This window comes from Triticum dicoccoides, chromosome 5A (assembly GCF_002162155.2).
Source record: "Triticum dicoccoides isolate Atlit2015 ecotype Zavitan chromosome 5A, WEW_v2.0, whole genome shotgun sequence".
In the NCBI taxonomy this organism is placed as follows: domain Eukaryota; kingdom Viridiplantae; phylum Streptophyta; class Magnoliopsida; order Poales; family Poaceae; genus Triticum; species Triticum dicoccoides.
In genome coordinates this window covers 431441464-431454434 of record NC_041388.1, presented here as the reverse complement: position 1 = coordinate 431454434, position 12971 = coordinate 431441464, and positions in this window count along the sequence as shown.

Genomic DNA, 12971 nt, shown 5'->3' with positions numbered 1-12971 from the left:
GTTGGACCCCCATAGGGCTTGGCCGGTGCAGACTGTTGAACAGGGCGAGGCGCCTGGAAAGATGGCCTCGGTGTGAACCTGGGTGGCAGGGCGGTGTTGGGTACCCACACGCGGCGCTTCTGAGGACCAGCACCGGATGAGGAACCCATGTCACGGCCATGCTTGCGTGTTGCGTCATAGTCAGTCTGACCAGTTTCAGCACTGATGGCTTTGTTGACAAGTTTCTGGAAAGACGTGCACTCATGCAGACGGAGGTCGCGGCGAAGCTCAGGACTAAGGCCCTTACGGAACCTTGCTTGCTTCTTGGCGTCAGTAGAAACTTCCTCGGTTGCATATCGTGCGAGGTTACCAAACTCCCTGCTGTAAGCATCCACAGAAAGTCGGCCTTGGGTGAAACTGCAAAATTCCTCACGTTTACGGTCCATGAGACCCTCCGGAATGTGATGTTCACGGAAAGCCTCGCTGAACTCAGCCCAAGTAGTGACATGGCCCGCCGGGCGCATAGCTCCATAATTCTCCCACCATAGACTGGCGGGGCCTTCAAGATGATATGCAGCCAAGGTGACCTTGTCAGCCTCCGCTACCAGCGCGGAACGCAGTTTGTGAGCAATACTGCGAAGCCAGTCATCAGCGTCGAGAGGCTCGACGGAGTGGTGGAACGTGGGTGGATGTAATTTGATAAAATCACTGAGTGACACCACGTTAGTCCTCTGATGGTGTGCCGTGTTCTGTTCAATACGCTCCAACAAACGGTTGGTCTCCCGCTTGTTTCTCTCAGCTTCCATCATAACCTCGGCTAGGGAAGGGGGATGAGGCAGATTTGCATCCCTGACTTCACTGCCTTCGGCCTGCTCTTGAGGAGCAGGGTTAGTGCGCGTGTTGACCATCCTAGGTAAACAGGACAAAGATTTAGTCAGGATGATAAAATTCCGACATAGGATATAAAATGTAAGGAATAACTCGAAATGCAAGATGATCATCCGTATGACATGGTAGATACAGAAACTGCTTCTTTTATTCCATCGTCATACACACCATACAGGGTTTAGTACAAGACCAAACAAAGTACTATTACGGTGAAAAGAGGATTACATCTCATCGGAGGCATCCCAAGCTCCTATACATTATTTTTCTACACCTCCGGAAAGAGTACAAACTAGGTCATATCCCACGAGTCACGCGGGACGATAGACGACACAGCTAGTGCGAACTAGTGATACTACCACTAACTCAGACCGATCCGTAGTAGTCCTCGTAGAAGTCACCTCCATAGCCTGGAAGCTCAACATGATCATCCGGAAACAGACGATCTCGCGGAGCTTGTGGACCATAGGGGCTAGGATGAGGTCGTGGACCAACAAACGGTGGCCTGCGGGGACCGCGAGGTGGGGTGATGCCTCTTACATCACGCCAACCCATCACGTCTGGCAGAGCAGATCTCACAGGATAGAGATCGCGCATATCAGAATATCCAGCTTGCACCGCCGGTGCGAACCGAGTCAAAGTGGCCCAGTGGTCAGCACGGGTATTGAAGAGCTCTAACCTTAAAGCCCGATTTTCACGGTCCTTATCCTTGAGCATCTCAGCAGTGGTGCGAGTCCGTGAATCCTCCTGAGTGGGGTCAGCATAGATAGCCTGGAGATACCCTTGTGCTCCCGGAAGTGATCCTGGCATATACCGGAAATCAGAGTCCCGAAATAGACCAGACCTGACTCGCATGATGGTCATCATAGAGTAGGCGGCGTCCTGCACAGCCATCTCAATAGTAACCCCGAGTCCATAGGAGCAGTGAAGGGGCTCGGTGGATCCAGGATAAGATGGAAATATCCTGACAGTGCAGAGATACTGGCTTTGATTAAAGTCTCGGAATTGCTCTTCGACCGTGTACTCAGGATACCAGCGGTATCCAGCCTCAGTCATTACCCTGACCAACTTGGCAGTATGGCCGGGTACATCTAGGCATCGAGTCAGGCGAACCACTTGATTGGGGTCGCGAGTGGCCATCTGAAAGCACAATCATAATGCAAAGGCATTAGAATTTCTAGCAAAATTTCGGCAGCATAACAGCTGTAAATGCTCAAGAAGGATTTTGAGACATTTGACAAAGGATTACATACACACTCAACATCATCATATCAAAGTTCTGAATCCATTCTAACAACATAATGTGGTAGTAGAACTGAACTAGGCTTGCATCCATCAAACTTATAAGGTACTACTGATTAGTAACACGTGATCCTGATAGAGAGTATAGATCCTAATTCCTTAACCCCCAGTGGAAGAATGGACTGACTCAGATCAGAATGTCATAAGATAAAGGAGTAAAAAGAGCCTTACGTTCCAACCCACAAACAATTCCCCTACATATAACTAAAGAATTTCTAGACTCAACATCGACCAGTTTGGCTTGGAGAACCTACAGGCAGTCCGGCTCTGATGCCAACGCTGTCAGGACCCCGACTCGATGTCACATTGATCTAGCCGGTAACACCTCATATCACTTTGCGGCCTCACGCACGGTATCCCCACGGGTGTCGCCTTACCTTTGCCCGGGACCGTTTGCGCCTTTTGGCTCACGGATATGATAGTGTCGCTAGCATCCATATGATAAGGAGCCCGGGCTGACATGACTAGTCGTAAACCAAAAGTGGCACAGACTTACAGGGACAGGCATCCATGACCCAGCTTCGAACGTGTCGGTCATCAGCAAGTGGGTCCGGGCTGTAGCACTGGGCTAACAGGACTCTGGTAAACCGGGCTGTAGCGGGCTAACAGGACTCCGGTACTCAATGCGTGACATTTCCCCGAAGGGACAGACACAGGAACGAAGAAGGACACATGCCGGCCAGCCTAAGTGTTCCAGAGCAGTAGCAAGCTACCATGGCTGAGCGGTAACACTAGGAGACATTTCCCGGTAAGAGAGGCTACTAAAGATAAACAACTAGGTAGTCAGATCCCACACATTCCAAGCATTTCAATCATACACACATTATGCTCGATATGTGCAAATACAACGAAGCATCACAACATGACTCTACGACACAAGTACTTTATTTAAGGCTCAGGGAGCCATACATAGCATACACAAAGATACGGGTCCCACGACCCAACATACAAGTCATACAGTCATACAAACCGGCAGCGGAAGTACATTGTCTGAGTACAGACAACTAGTAAAATAAAAGAGGCTTGGAAAGCCTAGCTATACTACGTGGTCCTTCACAAGCTCAGGGTCACCACCTGGGTCTTTAGCCTACTCGTTGATGTCAATGTCTACATAGAACCCATCAGAAGGGGTTGCAGCGTCTTCTGAAAAATGTAAATTATAGCAACATGAGTACAAAGGTACTCAGCAAGACTTACATCAGATCCTACATACATGCATATTATCAAGAAGGGTTGGTGGAGTTATTGCAGCAAGCCAGCTTTGACTCTTGGCTAGACTATCCTACGATACTCCAACTTGAAATGGTTTTGCGCACACGAGTCCACTACTCACCACTTCAATACACTACCGAGGATCCGCCTCCGTCTACCTACGGAAGAGCCATCCTCGGCACTCACACTTATCTTGAGGCTTTTAGTAGTTTCCATTTACTTGTCTATGAACTGTATAGGCAACCAAGTATTCCTTTACCGCGGACGCGGCTATTCGAATAGATCATGTTAACCCTGCAGGGGTGTACTTCTTCATACACGCTCTCACCACTTACCGTCGTTTACACGACATGTACTCGGCAACCTTCAAGCGGAAGCCCAACGTGGGTGTCGGCCACGACCTACCTAATCACCTAAGCCTCCAGTCCAGGTTTATCGCCTATCCAGGTTCCATCCGCAGGGAGTCCGGCCGAGGTTTGCCATACGGCCCCGAACGATGTGAACAGGGTTTCCGAGATACCTAACGGGTATTCGGTACACCCGGCCACGTACCTACCGCATCACAGCCCACCCCTACGGTCAGCGCTGTCCACGGCCTCCAGTAGGCTACAAACACCAGAAACTACTTGCAACTCCTGGACGGAGAACTAGGGTGAATAAGAAGCCGAGAGGGTCCATTGGTTTCGGGCCCAATGCATGGTAGTAGCTGATTCTTAAATCACACATACAGATCTCAGTGCTTAAGGTCGGCTTCAATGAAACAACCCACCATGTACTCCTACATGGCCTCTCATCGATACCTTTACCAAATCGTGTTCACCACACCACTCTCATTACCGACATAAACATTTCACTCTAGCCCATCACCCAGATGAACCAGACCTGACACGACTCTAAGCATAGCAGGCATAGCAAGGTAGGAACAACACATACATATGGCTCAATCAACTCCTACACATGCTAGTGGGTTTCATCTAGTTACTGTGGCAATGACAGGTCATGCAGAGGAAATGGGTTCAACTACCGTAGCACACAGCAGTTTGAAACGCGTTGTCTTAATGCAGTAAAAGAGAGCAGGAGCGAGAACATGGGATTGTATCGATATGATCAAATGGTTGGTTGCTTGCCTGATGGTTCGATGCACTGATACGGTTCTTCGTTAGGGTAATCACGGTACTCCTCGGAGGCAGAACCTGTCGCAAAGGACACCGATATACAACCATCACCAAACAATGTGCAACAATATGATGCATGCATGAAACATGGCAATATGAGTGTGTTGGGCTAATGCAACTAAAACCAGAAGGGTTTGAACAAATTTGAATCAAGGATTCAAATTTCAAATTCAAATATGGCCTTTTAAAGTGCTTTTCCTTGTTCTGCTTAAAACATCAATTTAACTTGTTTGATCATGCATGAAAATAGTACAGATGGATAGATTGGATTTTTCTGATCATTTTTCATATATAATTTGTCCAATTTGGAGTTACAGAATAAAAGTTATGAATTTTTGAAGTTTAAATAATATTCTGGAATTTCCTGATTTAATTTAAATCCAGAAATATAAATATTGCGCCAGCATGACGTCAGCATGACGTCAGTGGTCAACTGCGGCTGGCTGGAGTCAAACCTGACGTGTGGGGCCCACACGTCAGTGACAGGGGGGTTAAACAGAGTTAATTTAATCCTAATTAGGGGTTAGTGGCGCTGGGGCCCACTGGTCAGTGTCAGGGGGTTAACTAACAGTGGTTAGCGCTAATCCTAATTAGCTACAGGGCTGGGCCCACCTGTCAGGGACTCAGGGGGGGTCCTGCCGTGGTCAAGTGGGTCAAACCCACCGGCGACATGACGCCGGCGAGGCCCGAGACGGCGGCGCGATGCGGAATCGCACTACAGGGCACGGGCGAGGCCGTGCTTGGGCTCGTTGGAGAGCCCTTGTTCCCGCGCATCGAATGGTGGTGGTGGCCGTGCCGGAGGTGGCCGGAATCGACGGCGGCGAGCTCGGCTGCGGCCGCCGGGGTTCGGTCGTGCACGGAAACGGGGTTGGAGCTCGAAGGCGAGCTAAGCGAGGCGCTAGGGATACTCTACGGGGCCTTACGAACCTGTTGGACTCGCCGGGGTGACCAAATGGTCACCGGAGCTGCGTCGACGGCGAGCTCGGCGACGGCGGAGGTTCGGCCGTGGTGGGGAGGAGGCTACGGTGAGGGAACGAGGGGGAGGAGAGGGGGAAACGGTGGCGTAGCTCACCGCGGTTGCAGTGGGCGTCGAAGCGGGCTCGGGGACGCGCTGGAGACGGCGAATCGACGGCGACGGTGGTCGGAGCCCGAGGAGGGGAACGGCGACGTGGCGGCGATGCAGGGCTTCCGGAGGCCCGTGGAGCGGTGGGGAGGAAGAGGGGGTCGAGGCGGAGCTCCTGAGCTAGTCGGGGGAGCGAGGGGTGGCCGGAGACGGTTGCTATGGCGAACGGCGGCGACGCTGGTGTTCGACCGTGTGAGAGAGAGAGCGAGGGAGAGGAGGGAAGAGCCGAGGGAGAGTGAGAGAGAGCAGGGCGAGAGGCGTGGCGTCGTCCGGGGCATCGAGCGAGGAGGGGAGGGCAGGCAGGCAGGGAGAGAGGTGGCGTGGCGCGGTGGCGCGCGCGCGCGCCGGCCACACTCCCCTCCCTCTGTCGAGGACGAAGACGACAGAGGAGGGAGGCGGGCTGGGCCGCCTGCTGGCTGGGCCGGCCAGCTGGCTGGGCTGCACAGGGAGGAGCCCAGGTAAGTTTCTCCCTTTTATTTATTTTCCTTTTTCTAATTTCTGACATTTGTTTTGATTTAAATAAAATATTAAATCATTTTATTAACTTATGCCAATTTTTGCAGGAGCTAGATATATTATTCCAGAGCTCCTCTATAAATGGCATAATAATTGGACATATATTAATATATATAATTAATATATTTCCAATGCAAATATTTATGCATTAATTCCAAAAGCCCAAAATAAATACCTATGAGCTCTTGAAAATATTGGTTTGATTTTTATCTCTGTCCAATATTTTCAGAGAGCCACATGAGCATTTTCTTGGACCCTTTTGGAGAAATTTTTATTTGGATCATTTTCAAAAATGATTCTGAGGGTTTCACAAAACCCCAATTCAAATTAAATGGAATTTTAAACATGATGCACACATTCTGATGCATGACTAGCTAGGGTGTGACATCTACCTTTCTTTCGTGTGTGGGGATTAAACATTTCCGGATTGTACCGAGACTTTCCAAGCGGCCTTGGTTTACTACCGGTACACCGCCTGTCAAGTTTCGTACCATTTGGACTTCGTTTCATGCTCCAACGGTTAACCGAGGGACCGAAAAGGCCTCGTGTGTGTTGAAGCCCAACACCCCTCCAAGTTGGCCCAAAACCCACCAAAACCCTCTCCATCATCTAGAGCGTTCGATCACGATCGCGTGACCGAAAATCGCACCTCATTTGGACTCACCTAGCTCCCTCTATGCCTATATATAGACCCCTTCCCCGAAATCCGGATCTCCCTCGTCCGAAACCCTAAAAATATCTCCTCCGCCGCCTTTGGACACATCCGGACGGAGCCGGACGTTGTCCGCCGCTGCCACCGACCAACCTCGGCGCGCCATGTGTCTCCGGGAGAGCCCCACTTCACCGCCGACCGCGAGGGCCCGCCAGGCCCGGAGCCGGCCCCCGCGGCCCAGTTGCCCGCGCGCCGCCGCCTAGCTCTTCTCCGCCCGAGTCGGCAGCCCCTCGCCACGCCGCCGCCTTCACTCTGCCGCGGCGCCACGGGCCAATGCCGGCCCCGCCAGAGCAAGCCGCCGCGCCACCTCGTCAGTCCGGGGACCACCCGCGCCCCGCCGCCTCTCCACCGACCACGCCGGCTCCGGCGAGCGCCGCCCGCCGCCATCCACCGCTCTGGCAAGACCGCAGACGTCTCCGGCGAACAGTGATTTCGACGAGCGCCTCGAAGTCCGTGCAGATCTGAGATCCGAAATCTCGGTTGACTTTTTGCCCGAAACCCTAGTTCATATTGCCCTGTTCATCATGCTATAACTCCGCATCTGTAGCTCCGTTTTTGGCATATAGCATATCAAAATGTTCGCCTTAGAGAGTACATCATTTCATTCCATTGCATCGTTTTCATTTGAGTTCATCTTGATGCCCAAAATGCTGTTAGAAGAGTGCTACTTGAGATAATTGTCAGATCTGCTGCTCCTTTTAGATATTTGTGATTTTTGCTATGATTATTGTGTGCATGATATGCCCATGAGCTCTACATATGTTTTGTTAAGGGTTTTCCCATCTTTCCAGAGGTGCAACCCATGTATTTTTGTGATGTGTGTGGTGACTAGAACAAGCTTGCAAAGTGAGGCACTTGGTAATGCTGATTTCAGGGACTTAGCATTTCCCCTAAGTCCTTGACCTGTTTATCTCATATGGCCATATGTTCATGTTGTTTCCTAGTGATTCGTGCCTCTTTTGAGGATGATCAGTAAGGATGTTTTGTTAATCTTGTAGTTCTCTATCCATCCATGTCTATTTTTGAAATTATAGAACACCCTAACTTGAGTCAATCGACCTCTACTTTTTCTACTTCGTGAATCTGGGCAAATTGTCTACTTGTTAGCAATTTTGCCGAGGATGTTGTAGCTGATCCGTGCATGCTATGTTATTGCTATTGCCATGTCTACCTAGCATTTTGTGTATTATTGATGGGTGTATGCTTAGATTGTCATGACTTGCTCTGTAGTGAGTGTATCGAGCTCGTAAACATGCCTACTTGATATCTGTTTTCAGCATGCTCCAGTTTTCACTAAGTATGAGAACTGATTATGTTTTTGCCATGTTCACATGCTTGCAAATGTATTTTCTGATCCCTTTTGGCTCAAGGTCACTAAGGGACTTTTTTAAGCTCTTTGAGTAGCTCCATGCCGTGCTTTACTTTGCCATGTTCAGGTCCTGTAGCATGTAGTTTTGATGCTCCGAAGAGTGCTACCTGATCTGAAATTCCAGACAAGTGTTAATTTCACTAAGTCTGAAATCTGTTTACCATATGCATTTTTGCCATGCTTGTTTGAACCTGTTAATGGATGAATTGGCCATAGCTCAGTGCTAGACTTTTGTTAAGAATCATGAATTCATTCCTGCCATGTATTTTTTTTGTCATGTTTGGGTGCTGTAGCATGTTCATCTTGTTGCATTTAGATGACTACTTGCTGTAAATCGCAGAACGTAGTCATATTTGAATTGCTTGCCATTTCCAAACCGTAACTCCGATTCCGGCGTTCTTTATATCATTTTCAAGCGATTTCATCTCATCTTTCCAGTGGAACACTTGGTTTTCCAAGTTGAGGCCAGGTTCATGCATTCCTTGTCAAATCTTGCATATGCATCACATGTTGCATCCCGCATAGCACACCATCTTTGCATCGTGTTGTTTGAGTTTGCACGTGGTTGATTGTGTCCTTGTTACTTGTTTGTCTTGTTTGGGTAGATCCGGGAGACGAGTTAGCTACTAAGGAGCCCGTTGAGTTTGCTTTCGAGGATCCAATCAACTCTGACAACTTTGCAGGCAAGATGATCATACCCTCGAAATCACTACTATCTTTGCTTTGCCAGATGCTCGCTCTTTTGCTATGCCAATGCTACGATGCCTACCACTTGCTTTCAAGCCTCCCAAATTGCCATGTTCAGCCTCTAACCCACCATGTCCTAGCAAACCGTTGTTTGGCTATGTTACCGCTTTGCTCAGCCCCTCTTATAGCGTTGCAAGTTGCAGGTGAAGATTGGAGACCGTTCCTTGTTGGAACATTATTTACTTGTTGGGATATCATTATATTGCCATATTATCTTAATGCATCTATATACTTGGTAAAGGGTGGAAGGCTCGGCCTCTCGCCTAGTGTTTTGTTCCACTCTTGCCGCCCTAGTTTCCGTCATATCGGTGTTATATTCCCGGATTTTGCGTTCCTTACGCGGTTGGGTTATAATGGGAACCCCTTGACAGTCCGCCTTGAATAAAACTCCTCCAGCAATGCCCAACCTTGGTTTTACCATTTGCCACCTAGCCTTTTCCCTTGGCTTTCGCGGACTCAAGGGTCATCTTATTTTAAACCCCCGGGCCAGTGCTCCTTTGAGCGTTGGTCCAACCTAGAGCACCGTGCGGGGCCGTCCCTTGGCAACTTGGGTTACATTGGCTCTCGTACGCTTAGCTTATCCGGTGTGCCCTGAGAACGAGATATGTGCAGCTCCTATCCGGATTTGTCGGCACAGCGGGTGGTGTTGCTGGACTTGTTTTACCATTGTCGGAGTTGTCTTGAAGAACCGAGGTACCGAGTCTGATCGGAACGTCTCGGGAGGAGGTCTATTCCTTCATTGACCATGAGAGCTTGTCATGGGCTAAGTTGGGACTCCCCTGCAGGGATTTGAACTTTCGAAAGCCGTGCCCGCGGTTATGGGCAGATGGGAATTTGTTAATGTCCGGTTGTAGATAACTTGAACCTTAACTTAATTAAAATGAATCAACTGAGTGTGTTACCGTGATGGTCTCTTCTCGGTGGAGTCCGGGAAGTGGACACGGTGTTGGAGTAATGTTTACGCAGGTTGCTCTCTAGTTTCTCGTTCGCGCTTTGCCTTCTCTCCTCGCTCTCTTTTGCGAACAGGATAGCCACCATATATGCTAGTCGCTTGCTGTAGCTCCACATATTTTACCTTGCCTTTCCTATTAAGCTTAAATAGTCTTGATCGCGAGGGTGTGAGATTGCCGAGTCCCTATGGCTCACAGATTACTATTACACCAGATGCAGGACCTGATGATTCCGCTCCAGATGACGCGCTTGAGCTCAAGTGGGAGTTCGACGAGGACTCTCAATGATACTATGTGTCTTTCCTTGATGATTAGTAGTGGTGCCCAGTTGGGGGTGATCGGGACCGTGTCGCATGTTGGGTTGTCTTTTATTTTGGCGCCGTAGTTGGGCCATGAGTGTTTGAATGATGTAATGCTATTTATGTACTTGATTGACGTGGCGAGTGTAAGCCAACTATGTATCTCCCCTTTTATTATCTATATTACATGGGATGTTGTGAAGATTGCCTATCTTGCGACATATGCCTTCAATGCGATTATGCCTCTAAGTTGTGCCTCGACACGTGGGAGATATAGTCGCACCGAGGGTGTTACAGTAGGTATATATAGGAGGAAGGAGTATGTCAGTGGAGCAACAGGGGGCCCACAAGGGTGGAGGGCGCGCCTAGGGGGGGTAGGCGCGCCCCCTACCCTTTTCCTTCCTCGTTGATTGCTTGACGTAGGGTCCAAGTCCTCTGGATCATGTTCGTTCCGAAAATTACGTTCCCGAAGGTTTCATTCCGTTTGGACTCCGTTTGATATTCTTTTTCTACGAAACCCTAAAATAGGCAAAAAAACAGCAATTCTGGGTTGGGCCTCCGGTTAATAGGTTAGTCCCAAAAATAATATAAACATGTAAAAAAGCCCAATAATGTCCAAAACAGAATATAATATAGCATGGAACAATAAAAAATTATAAACGAGGCTCACAATTCACTCCTCTCCATCCACCCTGGGAGCACGAAGATGTATCAGGACCTCAAGCAGGCTTATTGGTGGACTCGAATGAAGTGCGAGATTGCTCAATTCGTGAATGAATGTGATGTCTGCAGAAGAGTGAAGGCAGAACATCAAAGGCCAGCGGGTCTCCTCCAACCTCTTGCCATTCCAGAATGGAAGTTTGACCACATTAAAATGGACTTCGTGACTGGGTTTCCAAAGTCCAAGCGTGGCAATGATGCTATATTCGTTGTCATCGACAAACTCACTAAAGTGGCCCACTTTCTGCCTATCAAAGAGTCGATCACTACAGCTCAATTGGCGGAACTCTATACCTCAAGAATTGTCTCTCTGCACGGTATTCCACAAGTGATCTCTTCAGACCGTGGCAGCATCTTTACCTCCAAGTTTTGGGATTCTTTTCAGAAGGCCATGGGCACCAACATCCGCTTCAGCACAGCTTTCCATCCTCAAACTAGCGGTCAAGTCGAGCGTGTCAATCAGATTCTTGAAGATATGCTCAGGGCTTGTGTGATCTCCTTCGGCATGAAGTGGGAAGATTTTCTTCCATATGCTGAATTCTCCTACAACAATAGTTTTCAAGCAAGTTCGGGCAAGGCCCCATTCGAAATTTTGTATGGCAGGAAGTGCCGTACTCCACTCAACTGGTCTGAAACCAGTGAACGTCAACTTCTGGGAAATGACTTAATCACAGAGGCAGAGGAAATGTGCAAAGTCATTCGAGATAACCTCAAAGCAGCCCAATCACGCCAGAAGAGCTACTATGATAGTAAGCACCGTGATTTGGCTTTTGAGATCGGAGATCATGTTTACCTCCGCGTCTCTCCTATGGAAGGTACTCGTCGCTTCGGTATCAAAGGGAAGCTTGCCCCCAGATACGTCAGACCTTTCAAGATTGTCAGCAAGAGAGGCGATCTCGCCTATCAACTCGAGCTTCCTTCAAACTTTGCAAATGTTCATGACGTGTTCTATGTCTCTCAGCTCTGAAAGTGCTTCAAGACTCCTGACCGCACCGTCAACTTCGAGGACATTGAGCTCCAAGAAGATCTCTCCTATCGTGAGCACCCCGTTGCTATTCTTAAAGAGACTGAACGCAAGACTCGCAACAAGTCAATCAAATTCCTCAAAGTTAAGTGGTCACACCATTCCGCCTGTGAAGCTACCTGGGAACGCGAGGATCACCTCCGTTCTGAGTACCCGGCGTTCTTTCAGTCCTAGATCTCGGTACGAGATCCTTTCGTAGTGGTGGAGTGTTGTAACACCCCGGATATGATTTACCCAATATGTAATCCAACTCTTGCCGATTTTGGCCTTAAGTTATTTTATTTTCTCGGGTTCGGGTCATTGTCTCCGTGTGTTGTTATCGTGGTCATGCATCTCATATCATGTCTTCATGTGCATTGCATTTGCATACGTGTTCATCTCATGCATTCGAGCTTTTTCCCCGTTGTCCGTTTTGCATTCCGGCGCTTCGTTCCCCTCCGGTGGTCATTTCTACCTTTATTTCGTGTGTGGGGATTAAACATTTCCGGATTGGACCGAGACTTGCCAAGCGGCCTTGGTTTACTACCGGTAGACCGCCTGTCAAGTTTCGTACCATTTCACCTTCGTTTGATGCTCCAACGGTTAACCGAGGGACCGAAAAGGCCTCGTGTGTATTGCAGCCCAACACCCCTCCAAGTTTGCCCAAAACCCACCAAAACCCTCTCCATCATCTAGAGCGTTCGATCACGATCGCGTGGCCGAAAACCGCACCTCATTTGGACTCTCCTAGCTCCCTCTATGCCTATATATAGACCCCTTCCTCGAAATCCGGATCTCCCTCGTCCGAAACCCTAAAAATATCTCCTCCGCCGCCACCGACCAACCTTGGCGCGCCACGTGTCCCCGGGAGAGCCCCACTTCGCCGCCGACCGCGAGGGCCCGCCAGGCCCGGAGCCGGCCCCCGCGGCCCAGTTGCCCGCGCGCCGCCGCCTGGCTCTTCTCCGCCCGAGCCGGCAAC